At 35.2% G+C, this 21,668-nt stretch overlaps 1 protein-coding gene across 1 annotated transcript in view; it reads right to left on the bottom strand.

Moving 5' to 3' along the window:
- Positions 1 to 20,677, bottom strand: part of LOC128884538 (potassium voltage-gated channel subfamily KQT member 1-like) — a 36,198-nt gene extending 15,521 nt beyond the window's left edge. Inside the window, exon 1 of the mRNA XM_054137978.1 lies at positions 20,177 to 20,677. The gene's annotated coding sequence lies outside the window, so the exon portion shown is untranslated. The remainder of the gene's footprint in view (positions 1 to 20,176) is intronic.
- Positions 20,678 to 21,668: the final 991 nt, after the last annotated feature.

The following is a 21,668-nucleotide window of genomic DNA, read 5'->3' on the forward strand; positions in this document are numbered from 1 at the left end:
CTGCCGGCCTAGGAGACACGAATGGTTCGCATGTCTATACCAGCCACGATTTACTATAGAACTCTGTTGAACTAGACCCGGTAACCGAGACACATTTCCTATCGATCTATTTCACACGCAGGTAATGTGTACCATGGAGCAAACACGACCGATCTACGCGTCCGCCTCGATAACCAGAAATATGCGAACGCGAAACGTCCTTACACGATTGTACGGACTCCATATAGACAGGAAGAACGCCAAGGAACGGTTACGTCGATTGGGGTTGATGGTTGTAATTCGGATGGGTCAAACAACGTTTTTTTTTTCCTTTTTTTTCTTTTTTTCTTTTTTTTTTAAATTTAATAAGCTTAACGTTGCATCAACATCATGGGTTATTAGCGACTTACAGAAACAGTACAGAGTTATTACATTTTGTTAAAGAACTCAATAGTCTTGCAGAATTCTACTAAGGTGTCCTGGTATTTGAAAGAATAGTTGACTTTACTGATACTATTATGGATGTTTAACTTCCTCCTGATTTCGTTGTATTTGAGGCAGTCAAGGATGATATGGTTAATAGTGATTTGGGTGTTACATTCGTCACAATATAATGATTGGCTTCTGTTGAGTAGGTGTGAGTGAGTAAACTTGCCGCGGTCACTTCTGATTCGTGTTATTGCCATTTGCTGCCTTCGGTTGAATTTTGGATTCGTTTGTAAATAAAAAAAACTTCATATAGCTTTATGAACTGTGCTAGCTCTATATGTTCTCCATTTTGCAGTCCAAGGCTGCCTTAATAATGTTTCTAGGTGTTTAACGATATCCGAGTAAGTATTGTGAATAGATTGGCTATCTGTCAAACAACGTTTTTGTTTATATAGTATGAAAGAAAAGTTCGCGCCAATTTTTGGGGAGAATTCAAGAACAGGTTCCTCGAGAGGTATAGCTTACAATTTAGATACTCTTTATGAAATAAGGATGAAATAATACGGATGAGAAAAATACCTTTGAACAAGAAATTGCTCATTGTAGAAGAATTTGCACGGTCGACCACGTTAATTCGTCCCCCGCTTCAAAGGAAGGTAACTAGGCGTTCGAAAACTTCAAGCATTCCGTGACAAAGCGGGGCTCTACTTGTAAAAGGAAGCTGGTACTGGTGACTTTCCTTTGAAGGGAGGACAAATTAATCTAGCCGGGTATAAGTACAAATAAATCAAGACATTGTTATAAATCAATGGCGACCAAACTGTGGCCAGCCACGTGCAACTCTTCCAGACCCTCGCGTATGCTTATTCAATTTTCTTTCATAAGCTTGACATACGTTAGCTTGATAAATCAGTATGTTAAAAAGAGTGTATAAACTCCAGAAAAGAATGTATGCCTACAAAACTCAAACTTAATTCTTTTCCCTTCTTTGTTAATTTATATTCTAAATCGAGTGACTGATAAATTCAGATGAATTATCCAGATTAACTTCAGATCAATTTCAATCTTGTGGTGCATGCAGGATAAAGATTCTTCGTGACTTATTATTTATTAATAAGAATTATTAATTAATTCCATACAAAATTATGTACAATTCTACTAGAAAATAGTAATAAATTTCTGGGCAACACATGGCTGTATTAAACCTTTGCTCATGCATGCTTATACTAATTCTTCTTATTCACTTATTATTTATAATATTTCTACAAATTTAATGACTATATCAAGTATTGTAATGTATCATGGAATTAACTGAATTCAATTTTCATTAGAATTATCTAAATATCTGTCTAAGAAAATTAATTTACGAAACTCAATTCATTCGAGAATCATACCACATCCTCATTTTACGTTAAATATTTTATAAACGTGTGCTCCTTTGACAATATGTGGCTCCTATCACGTAAAGGTATGACCACCACTGTTACAAATGCTCCAGACACGTCGCACGAAACCCATTCGTATCTTTTAACACAATGTATGAAAACATCACCCAAATCTCGAATCACTTAAGGTTCCACTTGACAAACGACTTTAGCGAGCACGCTACGGCGAAATATTTAACGTGACCGCCACTTACATAAATCATTTTCAGACGACACAACCCGTGACGCGGTTCCTTCTTTTTCCAGGCTACTCGGGTGCCGCGATGATTTATCAACGTGTCACTGGAAAAATCCTCGACACAGGTTGCGGAATACTAGTGACCTTTAATTTCGCTCCCTTTCTATATTTACGTGGATACACGATGACCAAACGGGACATGCGAACTTAAGAAGTTAATGAAGCTTCAGGAAGCTTTAAAGTCGACCTTTCTTTAACCTTTCATGCCTAGGAAAAGAATAACTGAGATCCTTTCGGTTCGCGCAACTCATCGTTGCTCGATAAATATTCAGTAAATATCTGAATAGAAAATGTTACTCATTTTACGAGAGTCATGTTCGATTATGTAGATGTGTGCACTTTTAACAGTGTCCATGATTCCAGAAGAAAATTTGTCAATGGGACATGTAATTCAAGAAAAATGTATCTACATAAAACAATACGTTGTTTTTATTTTATTGACTTTAAATGTACATAAATGTTAATGTAAAATAGTAGTGTCAACTTGAAGGACCGTTATGTTGTGCTAAAATTAGAGTTTAGTATCGGTCGAATAATTATGAGCATTACTGTACATCATTAGCTACGTAGCAGTGTCTAAAATAATGAGAACGAGAATATAACGATCCACTTGCAACTCAGCTGCTTTACTATACCACACTGTGGTTACGGTTGCTTATTTTACCCACGGAATTCATACGTTGCAACGTTTGGGCACGTTTATTTACAAATATGAAAATTTGTGTAATTATCCTCTGACGACACAACGTAAACATAATTTCAAAATTAGTTTCCATGATAGAGGATTGTAAGTCTTGTCGTCATAATTATTCTGCAAAAATTCGTAAGAATTAAAACAAAGTTGCATAATAAATTCCACTATGAATATACCCAGGATGTATTTAAATCATATCACTTGAACTACTTAAAGTTTTAAATTGAAAGTTTGATTTAAAAAATATTGTATACTTTCTATCGAAAACGAATTTTTATTCGACGATACATTTTTCTTTGAATTTTGCGCAGATTAATAATGCCTCGTACATTATTTAGTTCGTATCCACCTGGATAATTACTCTTAACGTACAAAGAGTAAACAAATTATTTAATACTACCGTATTTCGAAAATCAATCAGAATTATGCGTGTTTCGGATCCTATTCTTATTGATTAATTAATGTACAATAATGGTTTCGATAATGGAAAGTTGGTAAACATCCCTCGCCAGTAGATATTAACAATTTCGCAAATCACTTATTCATTATTCCTATCCAATATTGAGACATTAAGATAAACGGAAATAATATTAAAATAATTCACATGAAATTTCCAATGAAAAATATGCAAGAACATAATTAACCAACAATTAACGATTTTCGAAATTTGTTTATTTAATAAATACTGTAATATTAAGCCATTTTTTGCCACGAATTAGTTCTTAAAGTTGGAAAATACTACAAATTTTTTTTATAATGAAATTACACACAGTTTCTAAAATTCGTTTTTTGTTTTGAGACTACACAAAATTTATTAAAGTCATTTTATAGATCGTTGAATTCACCTCGATGTAAACTAAAACGAAGTATGCACAAGTATGCAACTTTTAGACAGAGTTAAAAGTTTTACGACCCATTATTTAATGTTCAAGTGGTTGAGCAGACTTTTAAGCAGAGTTCTGTCATTTAAACAGATTATAAAATATAATTTCTTCGTAAAAGTCTGTCCTCCAAACCAATTTCCTTAATCAAAACAAAGCAAAACAAAGTTTTATTAGGTAACAACATTAGATCCTTCGAGCAGTAAACAATAAAATACACTACAATTTGTTTAAATTTATTACGGATTTATAATCTCATTAGGAAAATATTAATGTGAGAGTAGAAAATATTCGTGAAATATACAATGGAGGATTATTTATACCTACTAACAGTGCCGCGCATTGAGCACTATATCGTCAGAAAAATAATAGCGACCTCAAACAGCGAACGGCTCGACATTTAACGAACCCCGCGAACTTGGAAATTCCAAGGCAAATCGCGAGCAAAGCCATTGTTCCACCCTGGCGGTAATAACATGCTGAAATGTGCTTTCAAACTATGAAAAGGTTAATGGGATCCATTTACACTGTTATGTATTAGAGAATTCTATTATGATCGAGTTCCTCCTTGAGAACGAAAATCGCGAATTAATTTCGAAGTGTCTGTACGAATTAATAAATTTTCTGTCCGTTAATACCACGAGCAGTAACGTTCAAGCGAATTTTAACAACATTACTTGTTATAATTCTTTAAAAATTGTAAGAAAATAAAACTCGTGCTTATGATCTTTACCATTAGTTCTTTTCGACCAAAGTTCGTGACTTTTTATGCGTTACAGCGTATTTTCTACTATCCGACACAGTAATAGACCTGTTCTCGATGAATAAAAATTGTTAAGTGTGTGTTACGTAAATAGCAAAACATAAAGAACGAAAAAGACCAGCGTTTGACAAGACTTTGCTCGTTTGATGGGAAGAACTTAAAACGGCGAACGGGTAAAAGTATCACGTGATCGATGACACATTAACAAGGTAAATGTTATGACATTATAAAATTAATCAATAGTCTGACGAGTTGACAAAAATAGAGACATTATCTGGAAACTGTGGCATGTATCATGTACAGTTTACGTGACCCAGTGATACAGTACAAGTTTCACGGATTAATTCAGCACTATTCTTCGCTCACCCTAATGAGAACTTTACTGTCGTAAAACTTACCACTCATTTTTTAGCACTCTGGCAGCGCCCACTGGGGAAATTCCCTTTTAGCAGTGTTGATTTTTCTCTTTATGACTTTCTACTACCTTTGTCTTCTCACTTTTACGTAACTTTTTCGATGTTTTATTGTTCCATGTATGCAATAACATGAAGGAATAAAAACCATAGGGGTATAATTTTTTTATTTCTCAATCGAGAAACCTCTTTTTCTAATTTTGCGTATATATGTATATCTAGGACTTTCACCCCCTTTGTAACGTTTTTAATATAACTAGCAAACTCGTAAGGATTTAGTTATACATACAAGACATATAAAAGTAAACATTTAACTAAGAAAAAAAATCCTTCGATGCCTACAATTATTCATTTTTATCTACACAGTGTAATTTAATTTAATTTTTTAATTCTGTACAGTACTTCAGCTCTTCTCTCCTATTCAAGCAGCTGTTCTGAAACAGGTATTCATCCGGCACATATGGCACGTGGATCACAGATGGGGCAGAATTTTATTGGAGCAATTGATAACGAATAGACACTCTGTTCAAGTACAGTTATTTAAATAACGTGCCATTTCTCCACTGTAAAACATCATTGAAATTTTTCCTAGTAGCGTAAATGAATAATTATTCGAAATGACGTTACAATTTTTATTGAACAAATAAAGCATGACACGATGTTTAGCTTTCGTTCGGTATTTGAAACATTTAAAATAGATGAAAATTTTGCCCATTTCTGACGAGAGATAGTCATGCACTATGTATGACGCACGGGGCAAGATATGGGTTATGGGTTAAACTAACAATACACGAGAAAGAAGAAACGCTCTCGATGTGAACGAACACAAACATCCGCTGACCTACATTACCTCACGTAACTATGGATTGATACCATAAAGTTATTATAATCATATAATTTGCATCGACACACATCATCGATGTGGAATGTTATGAGTGCTGCACACTCGCTATCTCCAGCAGAATGATTGCACGAACAACATTCGATCGGATGGCTATCGTCGAACTAGTCGAAATCGCAATTTAATCTAAGGCGGAGTTCGCCATTCCTGCAGACCTGTCAATAACGGATATTTTTGCAAAGGAACTTCTACCATAGACCTCAATTGTTATTTCTTTTGAAATTTATCTAGTAGAAATATTTTATTGGACATTTATTACAAAATCAATTTAATATTGTATGTAAAATGTGTACAATATAAAATGTCATATTCCTAAGTAGTATTTAAAAAAGTACGTGTACCTGACTTCCGGGCTACCCTATCTCATTAGTCATTGCGAACGAGAAATCCATTAACCCTTTGACCGCAAAGAGCGTATATATTCGTCCTTGCTGTACTTCATTTTCACGAAGACATTATTTCTCTTGCGACAGAGTGTAAGGGCATTTACTTTTGTAAAATCGATTCACTCGTTCGCAATTCAATATTAATGAACAGTAATGGAATTTCGAATTTATGACAGATTAGAAAGAATTTCGATAATATTCAAATATCGAACGAAAGCTCAACATCTTGCCACGCTTTATTTATTTAATAAAACTTCCAATGTAAGTTGTACATTTCTGAGAATTATTCTGTTGTGCTTTAAGATATAGTTGAATTATAATTTGAATTTTTAATTAAAAGACAACGTCTATTTTTCTTTTTAATAGCTTTAATTATGAGAAATCGGTTACTTTGAAAACCGTGTAAGAAGATACGTACCGCATAAATCGTAGGTTGAGTGCGTTTAGTGCACCTGTGATAAAAAACTGCTAGCATGTCCGTTTGCCCCGCAGTTACCCTACGTTATTTTCTGCGCCACCCTTTCCGCCAAAGGCGCGGTCGCGACACCTTGAAATCAGTCATTGAAAATTGATATTTAAGAAGGGAAGTTGCAGAACATCGACTCGTGGGATCGCGTGACACGTCGACCTTCTTTTGCCTTCCAATAAGCGAACAGTATCCTGCTCGATGCAGAAAGATTTATATCGGCAAGCATCGATGGGACCACCTGGAATCGTCATCCTAATCGCGCATGACCCTTCTAATGGAATCTTTTCAGGTCGCCGCCGTTTCTGTTCCCTTTAACCGACGCTGTGGGAATATTACGGCGATACACCTATCGACACGAAGCGAGAAACGTGAAAGGATAAAAATAAATCCATTACACGATGCACTTTTATTGGATGCGCGTTGAAACAAGAGAAAGCATCGTTACGGCTTCAAAAGTATCGATTATACGCCACTGTTTATTCTGGCGTGGATGTGTATTCGCGAAATATACCGATTTCCGCTAATTGAATTGCTAACGAGCGAGTCCGCGTGTATTATCGTGCGGCAAATCAACGGCGCCGTACAACACCCAGCTGTTAAGCGCAGTAGTGGGCTCGTATTATTATTAATACAATCACCGAACGAGTATTCATGTGTCGTGTAACTCGCGATTTTTGAGCGTTGATCGTTTCGAAACGGTACGATTCATCGAAGAATTCCTAACAGGGAATTAAGCAATGAGGAATTAGCTTTGAGGAGTTTACTTTGAAATGAGATATAATTTATTAAGGTAGCAGCACCAGTAGTTTCTCAATATGGAATCAAGCAATGGGGAATTAAGTTTGCTTTGAAATGAGATATAATTTATTAAGGTAGCAGCACCAGTAGTTTCTCAATATGGAATTAAGCAATGGGGAATCAAGTTTGCTTTGAAGTGAGATATAATTTATTAAGGTAGCAGCACCAGTAGCAAACACTATCAATTAAAATATTCTTAAATGAGTAAAATATGGTAGCAGTGGTTTTAGCAACACTAGTGACTGTAATAGGGTTGTGTAGGATAAACCGAATCGAAAAATGAGATTTTAAATCAAATACGTATTACGAAGCGAATATTGTTAATTTCACGGACGATAAAAGGAAGAGACTGGAGGAAACTGTGAGAGGCATAAGTGATTAACGTTAACACCTCACGAGATCTACTATCCCACCCTACATCGCCCACGCAAAACTTATTAGACTGGATATCGATGATCCTAGAGTTCTGGAATTAGATTCCCCACAGTCTGAGATAATTAGACACGATACCAACAATCGAGTCATCCAACGCAATCTCAGTTTGCTAGAACTCGATAGACCCCATGCCAACAACGTAAGCGTGATCTAAAACGATCTATCTGGAGGTCGACGGACGATATCGACAGCTTAGGTGTCGTCTAAAACGATCTTGCGTGTCTAGAACTCAACTGATCTTTAAATCAAGCGGGAACAGTGAAAGTAAAACGGTGGAAACTATAATATCTCTAATTTAATTATTATCTGACGTGATAACAGGCTTCGACAAATTTCATATCTACAACCTAGGTATTAAATTGGCATCTAGTTAATTGCACAACGGGCACAGATTATCCGAGCGTTCGGAATGGGTTTCATTCTCTTTGAATGGATCCCTGTGCGCTAAAGACATCGGTTCACGTGTATCGCTTAGAAAATATCGGCAAGGCAGATTCGTGAGGTTTAAATGAATCTACTTACCTTCGAAAGACGTTAAAGGAGAATTATTTATGAACACGCTATAGCTTGGAAAAGGAGTAGCTCGCACTACACTCAGCATTGAGAATTAAATATAGATGTATATCTGTGCTTCCACCGTTTCCATTCATTGTCATGAGAAATCGTAAATATAGAAGGGAAAAGTTTCATCTTACTCCGCATTGCAAGAAAGTATCTACTTGCGGAGAACGGGTTAATATTAATCGAACCCTTTATAAAAGATAAATCGAAGTGTTTATTGTTACTACAGCTTCGGAATATTGGAAGATGTATTTATAATATTCGTTGCAATTGTTGATTTCTCGTGCTAAGTTCAGTGATCGTTTAGTCATGTAGGAGTATTAAAAATAAGTTAAATTAAGTGCAAGTTTTGTAGAATAGACAATCAAAAATTAAATTTATTATCTGAAACTATATTTAAAAATTGTTAGTCTGGTGTTAAAGAGAATTCTGGTCATTTAGTCGTGTATAAATATTATTAAAATGAATGTAAATAAAGAGAATTAACTGCACGTTGACAGAATGGACAATTAAAAATTAAATATAATAACTTGAACTATATTTAAAAAAAAATTATTATACTGATATTAAAAAAGAGCTGTGGTCTTCATGTCGAAGTGACTCGATCAACGTTCATAATACACCGTCCACTGAATTATGTAAGTTAATCATAAAATGACGCAAATTGACACAAATTGTTGCATGCTACTTTTAAAATGATTACAAAGAACGATATACGCAACAATAAATGGTAACAATGCAATTGTCCTAACAAATGATATTCCTGTAACAATAACGCCATTATCGTTCATTGTAATTACAATGTTGGTCGATGAATTCTTATTTATTCCATTCAACAAATTAGGTTAAAATTATTATCTACATATTTCAAAGAGTAAAGAAAACTCGATGGATTTTCACCAATTCACGCGTGCTTTCGCTCGCGTAGCGAGGTTGCAGGCTTTCCATTAATGTAATTTAATATTCAGAAGTAACAGTCGGTGCGTATAGGACACGTTAAATCAATGAAAAATGTTAACAGCCTTGACAACACCCAACTTTTTCGATCGTTCACGTTTATCTATTCAAGTTATCAGGGCTGTTAACCTAACCCAGTTTCTCAGACGATATGCACCGAACTCCGTAACGACCTTTAAATTTCAAATAAATTTCCAGGAAATTATGTAAAAAAGGTGGACTGCATATGCAAATTTTCTCCGCGGTAACGCACGCTCTTTGACTTCATAATCACGTAAGACGACTTTACGCCAAGATCAAAATTCGCAATGAATCTTCGTCAAAACTTTTACTAAAAAAGTACCGAAGTTTATTTATACTGTGTTTAATAATTATATTACTCTTTCGCATAACTGCGTACACCAAAATTTAATCACAATTACGACTTTAATTGTGGTATTGTAGTTTGTCGAATATTCTAAATCTATAGATAATAATCTACCAAAAATGAGTGGCATTTGTAAACATTTGGTAAACATAATTGACGTGATGTGAATTGAAAGAAATATTCAAATTTATACAATATTCTACAATATTCTAAATCTGGAGATAAATAATAGTCTATACAAAAATAGAAACATAATGAATAGCATCTGTAAACATTTGGTAAACATAATTATCGTGACGTGAATTGAAAGAAATATTTTAATACAGCCAAGTAGTTAAAAAAGTGGGCAATTATTAACCTGGCAAGGGTGAAATATTACAAACTGTGTTACAAAGCGATGAATCGTGTTCCCTGTAATGAAAAAGGGGCCGAAATAGTGGTTATCATTTAGAAACGTCGTTAAGGAGCATACTTATAACGAACTGCAATAAATTCTGTTACGTGACACGAATCGTAAGCCTATTTATAATATGATTTATAGCCATCGCCTCTCGAAAAGCCTGGAAACGTGTACTTGTACATTGGAGGCTATTACCGGCGTGCCGTAGATAAATCGATGGCTCGTACATACTTTTAATGAAATTACTTATCTGGTATCGTCGTTGCTCTCGCCGCGAAAGGATATTGGAATCGAGGCTGCATCTTGAGTTTCAAACACGAAAATCGAAAGACGATTCACAATAGAATAGAGGGCATAATAGAAACTTCGGTGCAGCTGTACAAAAGTTACGGACGGCCGATTGAAGAATTTATAAAAGGCCCCGCAACACCAAGCCTGACGTTTCACAAATCCTGAGATTATATTTTCAGAGCCTCGATACTCTTGTCGAAGGAGACTGGCACCGACGTGCCACGGTATATTGGATTTCATCTTTGCGCGGACGGAACCAACGGTACAAACGAAATCGGCCCGAATCCTTGCATGGAAAACGGAAAATGTAGATTAAGAATCTCGTACGTGGGCTCAGTTTTTCGATCAAATGAAATTCAAATATTTGCTCGATGTTAGTGGACAAGTGATAAATAGTAGCGATTTTATTGATATTAGAAACAAAGGAGGCTTGTTTCGTGCGAAACGAAATAGATAGCAATGCATGACAAATGATAAATGATAAATAACGATTGTAATCGAAAACTGTAACATAATTCTTTGTAACTGTTTCTCTAACAATACTGTGCTCAACTACAATTCTAATGATCTCTTAAGTTTCAGTCTACGATATTATTAACAACTAAGCTAAGATCTTGGTTTCTTAAAAATTACAATTAATTAACTTTTCATATATTAACGAATATCTTCCAGACAATCGCTGAATATAAATAAAAATAAACCTATTAAAAAACCCAATTTTATCATTTTCTGGCTAACATTGATTAGATCTGCATAATTATTTTACAATATACGAATTGATACCACGTTGATAAAGAAATTTAATTTGACAGGACCTGCATGTGACGAACAAATATACGAATGTTTAACGCGAAGTTTGTACATGTTTGTATGCGTTGCTTGGTGACTCGCTTCAATGTTTGTATGTCTCGGTTTGGACGTTGGTCGAGTTCTGATCGTCGAGTGCGATTTCGTCCTTAACGCAAACACGAGTTGTATGTTATTGGTTAAATTTGCTTGCACGTGGTCGATGTCGTGCAGTGTGATTGACAGAGTCCTGACATTATGAGGGTATTCCCGAAACGCTATTAGTCGTGAAGGAAAAGTAACCGTTTCTGTCCAGAAATGAGCAAAATCTCCATAGGAATTTGTTCTGAACATTTATTCCATTAAAATCATTATTTTCATTATTATACAAATTACTATTGCAATTATTCTATAACCATTATGTTTAATGCTATATCAACAAAACCAGAAAATTAACAGATTTCAAATTTCCATGATAGTACGGAGGTAGAGAAATTACTAAGGTACATCTGTCTGACTTTATGTTGACACAGATCACTTAAATTTCCACTCAATAAAAATCTGCCAAATTGGTTATTACACAAAAATTACAATGAAGATTACTTGTGTTTTTACTGAACAAAAAGTACGTTTATCAAAAGCATACAAGATACGTTCTGAATATTTTTATTATAAGAAGGTACAAATAAGAATGAAATATCAAAAATTCTTCTAACTGAAAGCTACTTCCTGAATTAAATATTACAAAATTTTCTCAAATACCAATATAATTGATAAAGGTGGAAAAATTAAATACACATTCAACGGACTGTTCGTGCAAAAATTGCACGTTGAACAAATTTCCACGAAGCAGGTGAACGAAGAAATACCATACATTATTCTTCTTCTAACATTAAATTCTCAATATCACCGAACAATTATCCACGTCGTCCCAGAATTTTTCGAACGATCAAAGATCAACAACTCGAAGGAATTTTTAATTGCGACAAACGTGGGGCTCTTTTCACCGCGGCGTGTGCTCTTTTTACGCCGTAATTTTAATCCGTCGAGAGCCTTTCTCCTTTAAGAACCGCCTTTTATAAGTCACGCTTCATAGCGAATTCAGCTCCAGTCCCCAAGAGGAAGATCAAATGAACCACGATATTGAAATTACGGGGTAGAATTTCGCGAGGGAAGAAATGAACAATGACGTTGACATTAGGGGTAATAATGGGAATAATAGCGAAAAAATACAGAGTGTTCCATTTAAATTATTCCACTCGAGTAGCCACGAAATTAAATCAAGTTGTATATAATTATTAGGTTGTCCAGAAAGTTCGTGCCAATTTTTAAGAAAACTTCAAAGGCACATTTGAATTGTACTATATATTTATTGAATTACACAGGTACCATTTTGTTCCACAACCTTTTTTCCACCTTTTAAGGGATGTACATATAAATGTGTATATGTTATATGTTTTCAGCCATTTCGACATATTCAGACCTACACCACCTATCAAAAATCGGCATAGACTTTCTGGACAACCCAATATATGAAAGGAATATAATTTGTATATGAATTGGTCTCTTTTCGATTTGGTCTTCAAACAGTAGGATTGATTAAATATAACTGGTACAAATAGAGAGTAGTTTCATGCCTTGTCGTGTATTCTATGAATTATGATAAAAATAATTGACCTTGTGTTATGAACAAAACATAGGGAACATAATTTATTTGTTTTGTATAATAAATTTATATGAGAAAGACAAAGTAAAAAAAATATTACATGCCATCAAAATGGAAGTGACTGAGTTGCATCTTATTTTGAGGAATCCTCTGTGTTAGTAACAAAATTACCTACGAAATTGGTCATTTGCAATGCATTTGTTTCCAATTTCATTGGGATCGTGTTCTCTTTAAAATTATATAATTTTTACTCGACACACTTGCCTCTATGACCATCAGTTTCGAACATTTTCTAGAGTGCCATTTTAAATGGTTCGTCCAGTACATGGCGAAACACATTTTGAACTACTCTTTCCCACTGAACTTTTACGCTTCGCGGGAGTTAGGCTTTTACAAAATGAACGAGTTCCTTCGCTCAATAATTACGTAATTGGTACAAAGAGATTTTCTATTTCCATCCGTACTCGTGGGAATTCCGTCTCCTGCATCTTTACCATTTAACAAATATATAACCTCGTCTAGTTAGCGACATTTGCGGAGACTATTTGCCATAGATAAATTAGCTGACTGAGGGACGCAGAGGGTCACATGATCAAAGAGTTAGAATTACTGTTCCAATTGAATGTGCTGCGAACTGAACCTCTTTATGCTTGTTGTACATTGTTACGTGGATTTGTTAAGAGAAATTAACTTGTTCATCATTTATCAGTTTAGTGTATACCAATTGATTTTGATCAACTATTGAAAATTTGCACGCTAGATAAGAAAAGGTTGTTGATAACGAGGACGATTACATAATAAATTAAATATTTATTTGTTTGAATATAATGTAAAAGAAACGACATTGCTTTCTGGTCCCCCTAATATGTTTACTTCATCTCCAGAAGCAGTTAGAATAAATTCGATAATTCAACATTGTATAACCTTTGTCAACATCTATAGGGTACGACAGTAAATAACATGAGGAACCAACTGCAACCCAAGCGATACTAAGGCCGCAATATACCTGTATTTTCCCTCTGATTTCATCTGTTCACCATTGTGCGTCACTGTGGCGTTGAATCGATAGCATGGTCACCGAATTAACCGTTCACATTACCCATTATTTTCTATTTACCCCAATCAGGGTGAATATAACCTGGTCCCTACAATAATCAATCCGTTCCATACGATAATTGAATATTTCAGAGGGAAACCAACAACATCGTCTCACGAAAACGGTTCAAAAGGCTTTAGTCTAATCGACAAATTAAATTTGCAAGTAAAGATGAGACCATAATACAGAGAGGCAAATGTGGGTCACTATAATCACGGGAAAACTGCTTGTTAGCTTGTTATACGAGGCCCGATAAAAAATTACGCAAGGAATCGATACGCAATTAAGCAAATCATCCCGGAGCAATCAGTGTGACTGATACGGCGGTATTAAATTATTTAAAAAACGATCAATGCCTCGCGAACGTGGAACAAAACGACGCGGGGGAATACGCGGCATCGAATACGCGGGAAAGTTATTCGACGGTAACAGGTAGTCGATTCCGTCGCTGTTGCGTGTGTTTCTTTACATTTCACAGACACACAGTCGAGCCTGAAATGTTAACGATACCGTAAGCCCCGACGGAATAGGTAATCAGTTATGACGAGCAATCCACGACGTATTCCCGAGTCTTCTAACAATACCAAGGATAGAGGAATGAAACGACGAGACGTCTTCGTGGAAACCAATCGCGAATTACTTCGACGGTGTGCCGTGTCCTCGAAAGAACAAGAAAAAAGTGGGGAAAACAAATGTTTAAATTGATTTTCACCTCCGGGTGAAAATTACCGTTGATGTTTTCCTTGGGAGAAATAATACTCGGTGATTTTCTTGCTCTGGCGTGTACTATTGATGTGTTGTTGGAGAAACACTCGTTGGATTTCCAGAGCAAACGATGGAATACATTGTCGAGTATGTCTGTTGTATTAGGAATGGTTGATATCAAACGAAACGTCGAATTTTCTATTCAGTTTGATTTGTTAGAATCATATAGAAAATTCGACGCTTCGTTTCGTAATTTGGAACCTCTTTCGGTGAATGTTTTACGATTAATTCTTTCGAGAAAGAGCAAAAAACAATTTGGTCGAGACGTTGCAAAACAAAAATGTACTACGTGTTCGAAATGACATTCTAATTTATTTTTTAAGTAATTTTATTATTATTGGCAAGTATGTCTGTTATATAAAAATATTAATAATAATATCGAACGAAACGTCGAATTTTCTGTTTAGTTGGATTTATTAAAATTATATAGGAAATTCGATACTTCGTTTCGTACTTTGGGATCTCTTCGAGTGGATGTCTTACGATTAATTATCGTAAGAAAAAACAAAAAAAAACAATTTAAATTATGTATTACTCGTCAATAATAACAAAATTACTTAAGAAATAAATTAGAATGTCATTTCAAACACGTAGTACATTTTTATTTTTCAGAGTCCCGACCAAATTATCAGCCTCGAATTTTTCATTTTATGTTAATTAATTCTGATCCACCTTAATTTAATCCGCTTATTGTATCACTGATTTTACGTTATAGAAACGAGCATGTTGTACGTAGCAAAAATAACGCGGTGGCTTCGTGAACACGATAGTCCTTCCAATTTCAACATATTCTCCAGAAAACAAGCCCGATTCGCTACGGCATATTTCGCGGGACAATGTAACGTGACGTGAAAAGGGGACTCGGTGTGCGCCAGATACTTGTCTATTTACCTGGAACATAATTATCATCGCTGAACCGTAACTAGGAAATGGCAAACAACAAACAACTGACAATGTCGCAGGGTCGCAGTGACTGGTTTTGTTGGCGGTCAAGTCATTTAGAAATTAGGGCGAATATTGCAGAAATTTTGCCTTGCGGGAATACATTAACAAAAGAGGACGAATTTTAAGAAATTGTCTTGTGTGCGCGTTTGAAATTAGAATAGGACATCTATGATAAGAAATGGGGGAGGAAATTCACGAAAGAATCATGTATAAAGGGGAAAAAAGTATGATAAGATATAATTCATTGATTAGTGTATTGGATTCATTGAAATCATTCGAAGTCTATCATGAGAAAAGAAAATATTAGGTCGTCCTAAAAGTTCGTCCCATTTATACTTCTATTTGTCAAATTAATGAAACATATTCTTAAATGTCACAAGAAAAGATAATCTGTTTCATTTCACAATAGTTTCTCACTTCTCTCAGATAGTCATTATACCGTTACTAGAAAATTTCTGTGGTTTTTTATTAAATTTCGACACAGTCTTCGGCACGAACTTATGGGACGACCTAATAGATTCCTTGGGGTTTTCTACAATTTTACTTTTCGTGACTCTTTTGTGTGTATTTACAAATTTGTATGTAAATGTGAGATTGTCCTTTCAATATCCAATTAACAGATTTGCCTAATTGTTATTTGATAATATTTATTCTGTACAGAGTATGGTCAACTCAAATTACAAATACAACATTCATATTAGTTTAATTATGTTCAGATGAATATTCAGGATAGAAATAAACAATTAAAAGTTGACTTAAATATAGTAACTTCTTGTTCGATTACTCAGAGAGAAAAATCCACGAGTGAACCTAATCATTTTCTACGAAGTCAGTATCGCGTGCAGAAGGTGACGTTATACAACCAAATGCTGATTCTATCGTTTGAGGATTTCTAAGAAGCTAAAATTATGTTTCCATACAATCGTAAACTATATAATCAAACAGTGCTAGAACTAATTTTCGCAACCTTATCAAAGTTCACGAATTCCACCCAGATTTGACATTTTCATCACGTCGACTTCGGAATTGATTTTTTAGTGCCTCAGTTAAAAGTCCTGAGCTCCATATGTGGGAGGCGTAGTGGTCAATGTGTTAACGCATATTAATTCGTTGACCGCGACTACTGTTTTCCACTTTTCATTAACATAATGGAATTCCACCGTTTTATTCGAGCTCACGTAACGTAAGTGGCGCGAGCTTTAAACTCCGACCCGATTACTCATGAAACGCAAACCTCGCCGGTTAGTCACCCCTTTTAATTATCGACTTTTGGGGTAAACCGCCGAAAACTCGAGCAACAGTGAGTCGCTTTCCTTGGAACTTGATCACAATCGACAGAGCCGATACTCCACGCTTCTGATTTAAAAAAGAAATCATTCGTCGTTGCGTCTACCATGGAAACTCTTCCAACGATTACCAGTGTGGCACTGACACCATATCAACCAATAATTTTGAATTTCAAAATATAAATGGTGTATCGATGTCAAATAAAGTATCGATAATCTTAAATTGAAAAAGAAAATTTATCTCTTGTTTCGGTGTGTCTTACTTGCCAACGAGATAAAAAAAAAATGAAAACAAAGCACCGTACGACAAAAAGGACGAGCTGTGTTACATGGAAGACGATACGCTTCGAGCAAACACGGTGAGATCGTGTAAATGTACCTTAAACGTATCCGTTGGTAAACATTGGGCGAACATAAATTTCGCACGAACGTCAAACTGAATAACCAGTTCGTTTTTATACTATGATAGCTGTATGGTTCTAAGGTTAATTTAAAAAATAACAATCACGATGATCAATGTAGGTAAATACTTTATATCATAATATTCATCACAGTTAGAGGTGAATAACATTTTTATTTAAATAAACATTTTCGAATAATGATTGAAAGATAATCAGCTCTTGACCTGATATTTGTTCGATAAAAATTGTATACGAAATTATGAATTAAATTTCATACTAAATGCATAAAAGCTTATCGAAATAGACTGATCGATTAAACGTGAAAAATAAATCCCTGTACGATGCTTCTATTTGTCCAAACGTATTATTTAGGTAAAATATTGTCCATCCTGAAGTATTCGTAAACTTTGATAATTAACTATTATTCAAGACTTTGGTTTCTTCTGCTCTATTATGAAATACCCAATATTTCTCGTCTCCCAATATGAAAGAGTAAAAAGAGGGAAATAAAATAATTGCCAGACCTTCATTTAAATATATCGAATTCATCTTATGCGCTGCAAGGTATTTCAGTGGGTCACTAGTTCAACAACTTTACCGCCCAATATGTTGCTCGTGTTTCAGAAATATTTAACGCACTATGTAAACTACACATTTAACCAAGAATATAATTAATTTTGTATGTATTAACAAATATCTCTAAAAGAACCAGTGAATATACGACGAAAACGAATTTACATCTGCTTTCAGAGACTAACTAGCACGTAAAAATATTACTACATTAACTGCTGCATATTTCATTACTCCATTTCTTTCACTTCCATTGCCCGACACTTGATCACTCATTTCTATTCTTTCGTTCGTTAATTTTGATTTTATTTTTATCAAATTTCGATTACTCTGTTCCATTTTTATTTTGTATCATTGATTATAAAAAAAGAAGTTAAGAAACTACAATTTCATACAAAAGTATTTTGGGAAATTGATCGGTGTACGAATACATTCTACACCTACTGTAATTAAAATTCAGAAATATGGCTGAGTTTAGTTTCATTTATTTCAGCGTGGAGCACACACAAAAAATTCCAAGTGTGCACTGTTTTACGATATGACAATCTTTGTAATTTATCTTATAACCTATAGGTAAGTCTTCATACTTCTAATCCTAAATGTAAATTTGATATAAAATATATAGTAATATTCTAATGACAACTATATACAGAATTTGTCTGCAATTGTATGTATTTTTATGTAGATGTTGTCATTAGAATATTATTATATATTAGGTTGTCCCAAAAGTTTCTTTCGCTTTATTAATAAATAATACATGCACAATATTTTATGTTACATTACTGAATTGTGCATGATTCATTTTGCTCCATTACTGTTACAACATGAATATCTATGAAATTAGATCGTCTATTTATATAAACACGACCACATGAAATAATTGAGTGCAACTCGCGAAAGAAACTTTCGAGACAACCTAATATTTTATATCAAATTTACATTTAGGATTAGAAGTATGAAGGCTTACCAATAGGTTATAAGATAAATTACGAAGATTGTCATATTGTAAAACAGTGCACACGTGGAATTTTTTTGTGTACTCCACGTTGAAATAAATGAAACTAAACTCAGACATATTTCTGAATTTTAATTACATTGAAACTAAAGTGAAATTAATAAAATGAATAAACTAAATACTTCCCTTTTATTTACATATAAATTTACGTAATATTTATAAAATAGTACCAAATTACATAGAATTTCATTTGTGTTCAATATTGCCAATTCTAAATAATAGAAAGTTCCACTATAAAATTGGCCATGGCACACAAAACATTCAATACTATTGAACGTTGTTAAATACTCATGCAATATAAAATTTAGCAACAAAAGTTGTATAGTAATAATGTACGGTGTATATTAACCCCTTAACCTACGATTTACGTTCCAGCAGCCTGGGCCCAAAACGTAAACAAGATCGCTCAAAAAGAAGTTAAGAAACTACAATTTCATACAAAAGTATTTTGGGAAATTGATCGGTGTACGAATACATTCGAAACCCACTGTACATATACGAAAGTTATTTTTTTATTAAAGCTATTAAACCCCCTACGGGATTATTAGCAATATGCACATAGCTGTGCATATTATCAGTACATATATAGCACATATATTTTTGTGTGTGCTCCACGCTGAAATAAATGAAACTAAACTCAGCCATAGATTTACATTATAATATGTGAAATACAATACAATACGACAAAACAATTACGAAAAAGAGTACAAAACATGAATCAAGAATAATAATAATATCAAGAATAACAAGCTTATCATTAAGGATATACACAATTGTTTTTCAGAAATTTGTAAATAATTAGCAGCGGTTGAACGAGAGGCTTGTACAGAAAAGCATCCACCGTAACATATACGAAAGTTAGTGACCCAACAATCTTATCAAATATAACTTACAATAGCAAGGATGACCTTATCCAAAGCTCCTTCTAAACAAATTACCCAAGTAACCAAGAAACTACAATTTCCCAATTAACGTATCATTTTACTCCATTATCCCGCCAAAACCCTCCCCAAAATTCGCGATCGCTCCAACTCAATAACCCAACACACGCTCGACCGTTTTCGACTCGCGTTCCACCACAGAAAGTACTCCGCGCGAAATCCCCGTGCTTTTTTTAATCGAATCCCGACGCTACGGTTCGCGAAAAACGACACAAAAGTCACGGACGCTCGCCTGAATTCGGTTGGACAATCGCGAGTTCGGAAGATAAAAACGTAGAACGCAGAAACGAGGACTTACTCGTTAGGAAAGAATCCCAGGTGAAGGTGACGTCGAGCCAGGGGCAGGTATCCCTTAGAGGCCGAACGTTATCCGGTTCACGTATCACATAGTGATGCTCGCGGGTATGGTAAACGTTCCTCGGTGTATCCTGGTCGGCATCGATTCCTGCGCTCGCTGCGTGACGAGGTTTTGGTCGTTCACCAGCCTCCTGGCAGCGCGATGGTGCGACGACAGGTGCCAGGAGCAAACGGAAAAACAACACTGGTTCACCTGTCAACGACGATAGACACGTGTTACTCTCCGATGCGTTCGCGTGCACGTGTACAGCGTGGGCCGCGTGAAAGACGCACGCTTTCGCTTATCGATTGTGCTGCGCGAAATGTCGTCAAAGGTTGAAGAACAAAAAAAAATCGTACGTGGTGAAAACCCGCGAGGCAACCACTACCACCATAGGTGGCTTTTCTACGGAGACAACTCGTCCTGCGGCGATACGGACGGACAGCTCTGACAGGAGGCGTAACACGCGCGCCTCTGTCCGTCGCGCAATCCCACGCGCGCATCCAATGTTCCCAGTCGCTCATTAGGCAGGCGCGGCAACTGCGACACTTGGAATCTTACCCATCGGTTTCGTAAACAAAAGCGCGCTGAATTCGGTGAGTAAGGTAAATGTCTCGATTATCGACGAACGTTCTCGCGTATGCGAATGGTAAACGATCGGGGCTGGATGATACGGAGGTTTGAAAATTTCATTATGAAGTCGGATGGGGAGTTTATGGTTAAATTGTGGAGACTTGTACACCCTCGTTCATTAATATGTGGGTACCTACTACGTTCATTGAATAATTAACCGCTTAACTTATACAGTGGGTCAAAAAAGTATTGGCGCACACAGTTTTCTTTGAATATCTGTAAACTATCAAGTAATCTATTAATATTAACTACGTTTATTAGTGTCTTTTGACACACATAAATAGTATGTTTACTGAGTGTTGTCAGTTATTTGTTATAAGGAAGTAAAGTAAAGAAAACGAAAAATCCATAGCCAAAAAAGTATTGGCACACGTACAATGTTATTAAGGAATGTACAATAATAAACAATATGAACAATATTGATCTTACTTAATATTTGGTGTTCATGCCTTTGGTCTTAATTACGGCCTGTAATCGATTAGGCAGGTATCGATTCGACAAGTTTTTGTGTAAGTTCCGATGGAATGTTAGACCACTCTTCTAAAAGCGTCGCTTTTAAGTCATTTTTATTTTTAATTTTCTTTTTGCGAATTTTTAAATCTAAAATATGCCAAAGATTTTCTATCGGGTTAATATCCGGCGATTGAGGTAGTGTAGGGAGTTGTTTCGGTACATCATATAATAACCATTCCCTTCTTTTTCTTGCCGTGTGCTTCGGATCATTGTCTTGTTGGAAACGAAACGTTTCGTTTATGCCCATTTTTATTGCACTTGTTAATAAATTATTTCGAATACTTTCTGCACCCACTGTACATTGAAA

Source organism: Hylaeus volcanicus, chromosome 1 (genome assembly GCF_026283585.1).
Source record: "Hylaeus volcanicus isolate JK05 chromosome 1, UHH_iyHylVolc1.0_haploid, whole genome shotgun sequence".
NCBI lineage: Eukaryota > Metazoa > Arthropoda > Insecta > Hymenoptera > Colletidae > Hylaeus > Hylaeus volcanicus.